Consider the following 10,686-nt stretch of genomic DNA (forward strand, 5'->3'; position numbering starts at 1 on the left):
AATTAAATCCTCAATGAATGGAGGAGAAAATGAAGCATTCGGTGTCACTTGAAAGAAAAGATGTGTAGTGCCATTCCTACACACCAGTGTGAAATACAGAGGGGCACAAGGGCAGAACAGAGCTCTTTATGTTACAGCCGGAGCTGCCTGCAGATGTAACAGCACAACAGCCCATTCAGAAGGGAGACTATACAATAGGTCATGAGAAAAACCTGTTGCTCCTGATTAAGTGTGCAAATACTGTATCTGTAGGGATTCGGGGACGTGGCTGTGCCAGATGAAAGGTCCCAACTGGAATTAGAGCGAGCAGCAGTGCTACGTCGCCATCCAGTCTGATTAAACGGGTATTCACCAAATCACCCTGTTATTGCCTTGTACAAATTACCTAGATACCAATTATTAGATACCAGTTATCTTGCCTAACTTTAAAGTAGTTATAACTACTAGTAGTTAATAACACACTCTGAAGCAATTAGTTCCATTAATTAAAAGAACATACTCTAATATTCACTTCTTTCATCCAATCATAAATATTTTCAAGAAGAAAGCAAACTGCCTCTGGGATTCATTCCACCTTCAAAAGCTCTAATATAAAGAATTAGAGGAATGTCAGCAGATCATGATTCTTTCTTAAATGTCACAGAGGTTTACTAAATAGAGTTTAAGTACTACACAGGGGCAACTTCCTTACTAAACAGAGAGAAAATTGGGAAAAATCACAGCATTATTGGTCAGTTTTTGCAATGTGGGCTTTAAATTGCTTCTCAAGCCACGTATGTATGGCATTGCAGGATAGATGAAGGCCTTTGTAGAATGGCTAAAGTATAAAAATCAGCATTATTCTACCTGCAAAGCCAAGAGGACAAATTCAGGCATAGGTTAGGCAGAGTCTTTGGTAGAAAAAGTATGAGTGGTGAGGAGACCTGGCTTTTCTGATCTGAGCTCAGTGAAAAAGAAGAAATTAAAAAAAAAAAAAAAAAAAGTGAGAAAAAAAAATAATTGTCTGATTCAGGGGGGCAAATCCCATTAATTCCCAGACACTCCATGCTTACACAAATCTTGCTCTTAGCCATTGAGACTGCACAAGTATGACCATAACTCAGTATAAGATCAGGCTGAAATACAGATATACATAATCCCAGGTACCCACACATACAGAGCTACCTGAACTTGCCTGTGTAATAGGGGTGTCACAAAATGCATGATATTGTAGCTATTCTTCCTAAAATGCTTCTCCGTCTCTAACAAAGATGGCATTTCCCACTGAACAACTTGCACTGTGTCTAGATGACTTGCACTTTTTAAACTGCCTCCATCTTCAGTTGTTGGATTTAAAAGGCCTCTGAACCTGTTTACAAGCCACATCAGAAAACAGGCTGCGACTGTCATGTCACCACACTGAAACCAGAGGATGGTCAGCTGCTGCACAGAGACAGAAGGAAGTCAGCTACATACAAAATACCTCCGGGAATCAGCTTCATAACACAGTAACTGTGAAGAAACCGGGATATGATAGCTGTGGAGGACAACGAGAGCTGAGCCATAACGTGAGAGATGCAAGGCACGCACAGGAAATACCACAGCTACGGCAGTTTCTGCTCTTGCTGCAGAATGCTTTTCATTTGGGGCCTGATGCTCAGCCTGTCGAAACCAGTGGGAGATCTGTCACTGGCTGGAGTGGCAGCAAGGGGAGAGTCAAGAGCACCAGACGCAAGAAGTGGCTTTGTGTCAACATGAAGCAAAACTGCTAATACAGAAAGAGGCAATTTACTTACCAAAAGAAAAAAAAAAAAATGTTATTTGTTCAATTCTATAAGGATTTCAGAACTTAGGCTTTTAAATGTACATTAGCACTCTTATACCACCATGTATTTACTTTTCCTGTCTAACTCATTTTCTTCATTATTGAAGATCCCCAGAGTCTTACCTAGATCCAAGTGGGTTTATACTTTAACTCTCAACATACCATTTTAAAACAGTTTTAAAAAGCCTCTCCTGCTCTCCACTGCTTATATATCAGACCCAGGGTCATGACTAAATGTCTGTCCATAATGACATGAAAAAGATTGCTTCAGAAAGACAACTTTATTACTGTTTTCTATATACGAATTAGAATAAAATCCCTCACTTTATTTTGCTACAATGAATCACAAATCTTTAAGAATGTCTTGGGAAAAGGACCATTTGCTTTGTTGTTTTTCTTATGTAGCTGAGGTGTTTTCAGATGAAAGCAATCAAGTGCTATTTTCCAAAGCAGTTGCATTGAAACTCTTTGTAGTGACTGCCTTTCTGGAGGAATTACATTATAAATTAAAGCCAATGCAATTTGGCTACTTTTATGCCTATGCTATTGCATAACAGAAATGCAACATTCAAAGATCTCATATATGAACCATGTATTTATGGAAAACATACTGTCTATGATAACTGTGCCCAGAAAAATCACTGCAAACCAACTATTTTGTAATGTATTCTCCTTATATTTCCTTCCTTCCCTTAAGTTGATCAGAAGTGGCTCAATATTTGATGAACAGAAAACACAGATTACACAATCAACTTGCTATTCTGGATAATATTTTATCCATCAATCTGTTTAAAAACAGCAGAAAAGAAATTATAATGACCTCATTTTCTACATCCAAAGTGACAAGCTTTTTGGCCTATGCCCTGCAGCCTACCTAAATTTTTCCTCTCAAGTATTGCCAAGGAGGTATTCATACTTTTCCAAAAAGCACATCTTGGGCTTCTGGTTATACGGTTTCACACACCGGTTAAATAAAATTAGAAATCCAGCCTAAAAGAAATTAAACATGTCACAGACATCTAGACATGCTATTCCATTACAGAGATTATTTGGAAGTGCTACAATTTGATGCTATGGTTTCCTTCATTTAATTTAAAATTACCTCAAGAATGTTAATCATCTCCCAGCAGTAAATCCCCCGTGTGCCAAGCGTACTTCATAGTACCTACAACTCTTTGTCCACGCTGATTGGGATCTCCAGGGGATTAGGTGGTCTACCTACAGAAAGGCCAAAGAGAGAGGATTAATCAAAACAGCCTTTGAAAATCAGACTGCCTCATAATCCATCATAACCACTAGTCTTCAGTGGGAATCGATAGCAAAGATCTGTCAAGTATATATTTGGCATAATTTGCTAGTTTACTAGAATATAGGTATTATAGTTATTGGCTCAGAGTATCGTCTGAGGGCTACAACTGAGCCTGCACTCCCAAGGTGCTGCACGAACCTCTGGTAAATGATAGTCCCTGGCCTTCAGGAAGCTGGATCACCCCAAGCTACAGACACAGACTGGTACCAGCAAGGTACCCTACACCACTCTGAAGCAGCCATCCTCCTAAACTGCTGCTGAAGGTCACAGCTTTCTGAAGTAGGACACTTCACAGGGCCTGGTCATACAGTTACTGCACTTCTGCTGAGGCATCACAACTCCCTCCGTGCATGCTTTTAGCCTGGTGCAAAGGCAAGTAATGACAATTAGCAAAACACAGTGTCACTGTGGATTATGCGAAGATGAATTGCATCACTTTTGCAGAAGGTTAGGAGCACACACAAGGTCTGTTCCAAATCTCTGTTGACACAGGGAAATCTGATTGTGTGTCTGAGCTCCAATTCCCCCGTTGGCCAACACGTAAGGTTTATGAACATGGAGTTCTCTCCTACACATCTGTCATGCATCTGAGGTGTGACAAACAGAAATACAATGATAGTAAAAGCTCTAACCATGGAATCTCACATAAGGTTAACAAGAAAATAAGTTTGGGCTTGGCTGCATGGACTCAGGCTGCCAAGCAACTTGAATTTTCAGAGTAAAAACACTTGTACAAGCAATGGGTGCAAGCACTGAGTCTGACTTCAGAGGTTACCATGAGGGAAATGAGGAAGAGAAAATGAAAGTCAAATTTCTTGCTCTTTCACCAGGGAAAAGAGGCCAGGAGTGGACGGCGTGGCGTGCCTTTGCCAACAGCAATGAACTCCAGAACTCCCAATAGAAGTGTTCGGTGAGTCCTATGATCTCAAACAGAAAGAGGCAGTAGAGGGATAGTGTTCTTTTCACACATATCCCACAGAAAAAAAAAATATGAAGGAAAAGAAGGGAAGCATGCTTGCACTGCAGAGCAAAGCGCTCTGGTGCTCTGTGTTTAATTTGGAAGACAAAATGGTGTGCCAAATAGGGGTGGGATCATTTGTAGAACATGGGAATAAGTTGTTTCTCCAGCAGAAGGGATTTTTAAGAGGAACCATTCTGGGCTTGGAGAAATGCCTCCATGCTTCCGTGGCAGCTGAACAGTCCAGAAGGAGGAGCGGATAATGGCAGTCGCTAGTGCAGAGCGAAGTGCAGGGCTGGAGACAAAGCTTACTGGCTTGGATACTGAGCACGAATGTCATACTCCAGTAGGAAAAGCAGCATTAAAGTCAGAGAAAAGGCAATCCAGCTTACAAATGTTTAGTGAAGGAATGTCAGAAAGAGAACTATTTAATGGAAAAAGCAGCTCGGAGTTAGATAATTCCGCTGAACAGGAGGATGTTGACAGCATGGTTTGAATGGGCACAAGGGCCCTTCCCTGAGGAAGATGGCTGACAGCTAACTCACTGACATGACCGGGACAAGAAGTGGTTCAGATCCAGCCGAACACCACGGAACAGCAGGAATATGGTGGAGAGACCACAGCCACACAGCTGTGCTGGGGGGCAGGCGGCTATGAGCCAAGACAGGCTGATCACAGGGACTTGGAGCACCATAAGGTAAACAGGCGGGATGCGGACAAAGGAAACAGGAGGCATCCCTGAGACTGACACAGCCTTGTAGGAAGACGTGGTTCTGCTTGAGAAAAGGGTCTTCATCACAGCTACAGGCTGAGGAGAGCAGCACAAACCACCCTGCCACACACGGACCTCATGGTGTTGTTCCTACATGTCTCAGAGGGTGGTTCCGGGCCTCACGCTGAACAAACAAAACAGTAAAACCATTCAGTTTTTGGAATCGGCCAAAATCCATCAAATGCCACGAGAGGCAAGGTGAGAGAGCAGCTGTACATACAGGCCCAGCTTTTATTTGGAGAAACACTGCAGTAATCTCAGCAGCTCAAGGAGCTGAGATCGTGATGTGGATACAGCTCCCAGGCCTGAGGTGAGGCAGGGGACTGACCGGCTGGCCAAGCAGAAGGGGAGCAGAAAGCAGGCGTGCACGGGGCTGAGAGCGGGACAAGCCCATGCGGTTCTCTGAAATCCCAGCCCAGGCTGAGGAAAAACCCGTTTGTTTGGCCTGAGAGCATTTCATCCACCAGCAAAGGGTAACAACCCGAATGGCAGCGAGGCATGAGTCACGGGGCAGGTACTAGCTCAAAACCAGACAGGGCTTTTGTGACTCCCCACCCGAATTGCTGAGCTCAGCTCTGGGGCCCGCAGAGCAAGCAGGACATGGAGCTGTTGGGGCAGGTCCAGAGAAGTCCATAATGATGACCAGAGGGCTGGAGCACCTCTCCTACACAGACAGGCTGAGAGCTGGGGTTGTTCAGGCTGGAGAAGAGAAGGCTCTGAGAAGACCTTACAGAGAGAGGGCTGCCAGTGCCTAAAGGGGCCTACAGGAGAGCTGGGGAGGGCCCCTGTGTCAGGGGGTGCTGTGATAGGACAAGGAGCAGTGGTTTTAAACTCAAAGAGGGGAAATTTAGATTAGACATTAGGAAGAAATCCTTCACTGCTTCCAAAAATCAATTTACAGCCCAGTTTAACTGTGCACACCCCCATCTTGGCTTGTAAGGTCCTGGAAATGAAAATAAGGCCCAGTTATACAGCACAAAATGGACCACGTTTAAACTACACAAGATGGATATTTTAATAGAAAACATCACGTGAGGATGAGGAAAGCATAGCACGCTGTCTGAACTCCTCCTACAGCATGTAGACTCCTGGCATTTCTGGAAATATGCATAATTGCACACAATGCCTGAAAATGGCCCCTAGCTTGTTGTGCACTGTGGTTGTGCCTCACCTACAGGCACAAACCTTGCTGGCTTTCAGCTATCCAGCAGGGTAGAACTACAGCATCGCCGAACTGGCTCGTGTTCATTCCTTCTGACCTCACAGCGAGAATAAATACATTGAACATCAAGAGGAGTCCAGGTATTAGTCTAAGCAGAGTCTATATAATTACTAAAAATAGATGCTATGGAAAATCCCTGTGCTTTAAGCATAGCAGCTTTGGGCCAAATTCCAGAGGCTGTTACAACTGACAATGTTCACATTTGTTAAGCAGCATTGCAGGCCACATCTAGCCTACTGGGGACTCTAAAAATGTATGTTTTACTAATGAATTTTATGCTACCTGTGCCAAATCAGCTAGTTTATTTGGGCACGTTCATGTAAATTGGACATTGACTTGGAGCAGAAATAAAATTCTTCAACTTTACAGCACTATGGAATAAAGGGGATGTGTGCTCTGGGTCGAGGAGAACATTTGGCACATTGTCTGAGGGTCTCGAATGCTTTGAGGAGGGTGTATTACAGCTTGGTTAGAGGCTCTGGTGTTTTGGAATGGTCTTTTTTTTTTTTTTTTTTTTTGGATAAAATATTCCCCCACTATATTTCCTATCAATCTGGAAAAAAATAGGGTAAGTAGTAGAAAATCATTTACGCTCACAAGAAAACATGTTTGGAGTCTGATGTTGGGTTATATCGATCAAGAGAGCAGGAGGGAAAGGGCTGGTGCTGCACTTGACACTGGCTGTGTCCCAGCTGCTTGCCATCTGCACCCCTCTCTAACGAAGCATCTTCCTCTCCACGACACGCAAATTCCTGTAGCTTGCCATTAAACAAACCAGGGAAGCTCATTGCTCATCTTACCTGCATAAGAGACAGGAAAATCCAGTAGTTCTTGGGTGAGTGGGGATTAGCAGACACAACATCTGTGCTTACAGCATTGCTCCATTCCCTCCTGGGGACCTGAGCAATTAACCAGAGAGAAAATAGAAGTAGCATTACTTTGTGAGAGGAGTCAGCATTTCCAAGTGAAAACTTGTTTCTTAGGCACAGCACAAGCAGGGAAGAAAATCTCATTTCATACAGTTCGTCACTGTCCTTTGATGAAGTCTTAGTTTTCCAAATTTCCCCCCTCTTTGCCTCGCCTTCCCTCTTTCCCCCCATCTCCTCTCACAATTCCCAGCCTGTGTTTCGGACAACAATGCCACAGCTGAAAGGCCATTATGCAGATTCATGAATACATAATTCAAAATCGAGCCACCACAACAGTTGCTCTTACTTTTTAACCCCATTGTCGGCCAAGCGGCGATGTTCAGCTGCGACAGCAGCCGAGGGAAATGCGACACACGCAGGTTTTCCCACAGCCTTTCGCCCCTGCTGCAGGCTAATCCCATTGAGAGCATTGATGCCCGCAGCACAATGCAGCATCCCTGCCGCGGCCAGGGACCGGCCACAGCCCCGCCGCCCCGTGCCAGTGGATGCCCCGCTGCAGTTTTGGTCTGGGTTTTGGGGAATAAGGACAAACCTCTTGGGCTGCAGCGGTCCCAGCCTGGTGTTAGACGAGGGAGCTGCTGCATTAGCTTGAACGTGAGATATGTTACTATTGTTATAATATTATTGTTATAATTAACAGCTATATTAAGGTAGTGTTTGCTATAAAATGAAATACAAAAAAAAAAAAAAAAAAAAAAAAAAAAAAACAAACAACTATTATATCTATTATATTCACATCCCACTGCTCATACAATTTTATTGCCACCTGCTCGTTTCCTTCTGCCTTTTTAGGCTAAATTTTAGCCAAGGAACAGGGCTTCAGGAGCACACCTGCAGGTCTCACAGCATAAAGGACAAAGGCTGTGTTTTGTCCCCCGTGACACGTGGTTCAGGTAGACCCATGGGCAGCACGCTCGCACTTGGCATTAGGCTCTGCACAGCGTGCCGCACTGTTAACTTGTCTAACTGCCCCAGTGCAAGCATTGTTATCTGTAAAACAGCCCCTTTAATTTAGCCAATAAAAGCCCGGTTTTGATTAGTATCAGATCAATTTAGTCTTCTTAGTAATTTGCAGGGGTTTCCTAGACAGCTCCGTTCTCCTCGGAAGACCAAAGAAGGCTCAGCCCAAAGGTAATTGTGGCACTTAAATTAAACCGCAGTAACTTGGGTGCCTTTTTGCCTATTTCCAGACAACTGCAGTGAAAGCAAGTACAGAAACTCTTTGGTGCTCTGCAAAGATCCCGCACAAGAGAATGAGATAACCGACTCTTTAGCGAGTGGATTAATAGATTGTGAAAAGCCTGTCTCAAAAATTCAGCACAAGCTTTTCTAATGGTCTATGGCCAAGTGAATGATGGGCTGATTTTTATTAAGTTTCGCACAAAGGTGAATTAGTGTCTTTCACTATGGCAACGGCAATAAAAGGATACAGAATGACTCCGAAAGGTCCCGGCTGTCTGGGGAAATTGGTTGACATTCTGCAAGCCCATTCAACCAGGAAAGGGGTTTATTGTGTGCACTTCCCCCAGGTTGGCTGTGCCAGTTCCATGTGCCACCCCGGTCTGCCCGCTGTCCTGGGGCAGGACAAGAAGAGCAGGAAAAGGAGAGCTCATCTGGACCCACAGCACAGTGGGGTTTGAAAGGAAACCCTCCTGTTTGGTGTCTCAGTAGGTGGACTATCTGATGTCGTCCCATTAAAACATCAATGCTGTTTTCCAATGATCATTGTCATATTCTACAGCTCCCAGTACCCAGAGGCTTGGTTAGTGATACCAAAAATAACTAGATAGAAAAGGCACCCTCGTTCATGCTCTGAGAGGAGCAGATAGAATAAAACCCAAGAGACTGAGCATTTAGGCTAGCGAATGCTGTGCTGCTGGGCCAGGTTCCTAGAGTGGTCTTTTTTCTTCATTGAAGAACCGTGCACCTGTGTGGCAAAACAGTCATTTTTCTCCACTTTCAGTTTAAAAACCCTATTAGTTTTACATAAAAACACAAATCTTAAATTTTTGCATGAACCCGTCACGCGTTTCAGCTGCCCTCCGCAGAGCATGAGCCAAGCTGTTGAACTCTCCTCTCCTGCCTCCCCTGTCAGCCTCGGATGCAGTTAGCTGCACAAACCTGTGCTCCTCACCTCCTGCCACAGCTGCCTACCCTCACGGGGACGTAACTTTATATTCCATTAAATCACAGAATCTGAGAATAGGTGGAAAGGAAGGACCTGCGGAGGTCAGGTGGTCCAACTCCCTGTTATCCAAAATTTTCCCCCAGCTGTCCATTTTTTACATTTGTCAAAATTCTCTTGCAGTCTGTCCCTTGAGCTTCACCTTCTCTGTCATCTTTTGATACAGGAGCTGCTTGGTGGACTCTCCCTCTTCTGCAGCACCCACAGCAGTCCTTCGGCCTGGCTTAGAAGCACTTGTCTGAGGATGCCAGAGATCCTGGCGGGGCTGATTGCATGCCATCCCCCCTTGTTTTACAGAAAGAAGGGTGGTGCCTTCAAAGGGTTGGGTGACTTGGCCAATTCCTCCTGTTGGTCTCCTGCCCCGTGCATTAGCAACGTGCCCAACCAGGCTGCACTGCACACAGCATCACAGCAGCACCAGCTCTGAGGGACCTCTGCTACTAAAAGGGGTTGAAAACCACTTCATCAAAGAAAAAAAAATAAAAAAAAATAAAGAACAGTAAGGAGTGACTAAAGGAGGGGAAAAAAACATGAAGAGAGGTCTAGGTCACAGCCCAAGGGCACTAATCAATAAAAATAAACAGTAATCTCCCCCCGAGGAGAAATGTTCCGTACCTTTTCATTTTATTTCTTCAGGAGTTGATAGGAGCTGAGGGAAAAGGCATCGACTTTATTTTCTTTTTACTTTTTATTTACTCTGGATGCACAGGTTCTGACTGTCTTAGCTCCAGCTTCATTATTGCCGTACCTTACTTGAAATTCTTCCAGACAGTTTGATAAATGAATTGCTAAGTGAACCAGCATCACTTGTTCTTTCTAGAGAGCTCTCAGCAGACAATGCTCCTAAAGCACAGATTTCCCAAACACCAGGAAAAAAAGAGAAAAAAAAAAAAGAAAAAAAAAAAAAAACTTTCAGAATAGCAGCTGCATACTGCATATGTGCTATGTTTATGGAAAGAGTAAACATGAAAAACAGACACATTTGGTTTTAATTCACTTTGACTGACCCAACAAGTCCTCCCCAGAGATAACAGTCAGGTCAGCCCATAAATTTTCAAGTAAGTACGCATGATTTTAGCTGCATGTCCTCTATTAAAAAAGCCAGAAAGTTGTGTGGCTCAGCATCTCTGAGCAGACATCCAGCACAGAGCCCAGCACAGAACTGGCTTGTTTGTGGTCTGCTTCACCAGAGGCCAGCCCTTTCACCAGCACACACACATCAAGAGTCCATATAAACCCCTGCTTCTGTAGTTAGAAGTACCTCACCTTACAGGAGGCAAGAGGCAGGGGCTCAGACATGACATACTGAGTAATATCTTACTCTGCAAGGAGCCTCGCCGAAGCCAACAGATGAACTCATGGACTATTGAACACGGCTATCGCAATTTGATCCATGATTACAGCTTCTGGGAAAATGTTCCCACTTCTTCCCTCCACCCAAGTTTTAGACAAGCAAAGGGATTTTTGTCATAGAAGTGTAAATTTTTGTTTTATCTTAGTTCTTTAT

The sequence above is a fragment of the Aythya fuligula genome, chromosome 7 (assembly GCF_009819795.1).
Source record: "Aythya fuligula isolate bAytFul2 chromosome 7, bAytFul2.pri, whole genome shotgun sequence".
Classification (NCBI taxonomy): Eukaryota; Metazoa; Chordata; class Aves; order Anseriformes; family Anatidae; genus Aythya; species Aythya fuligula.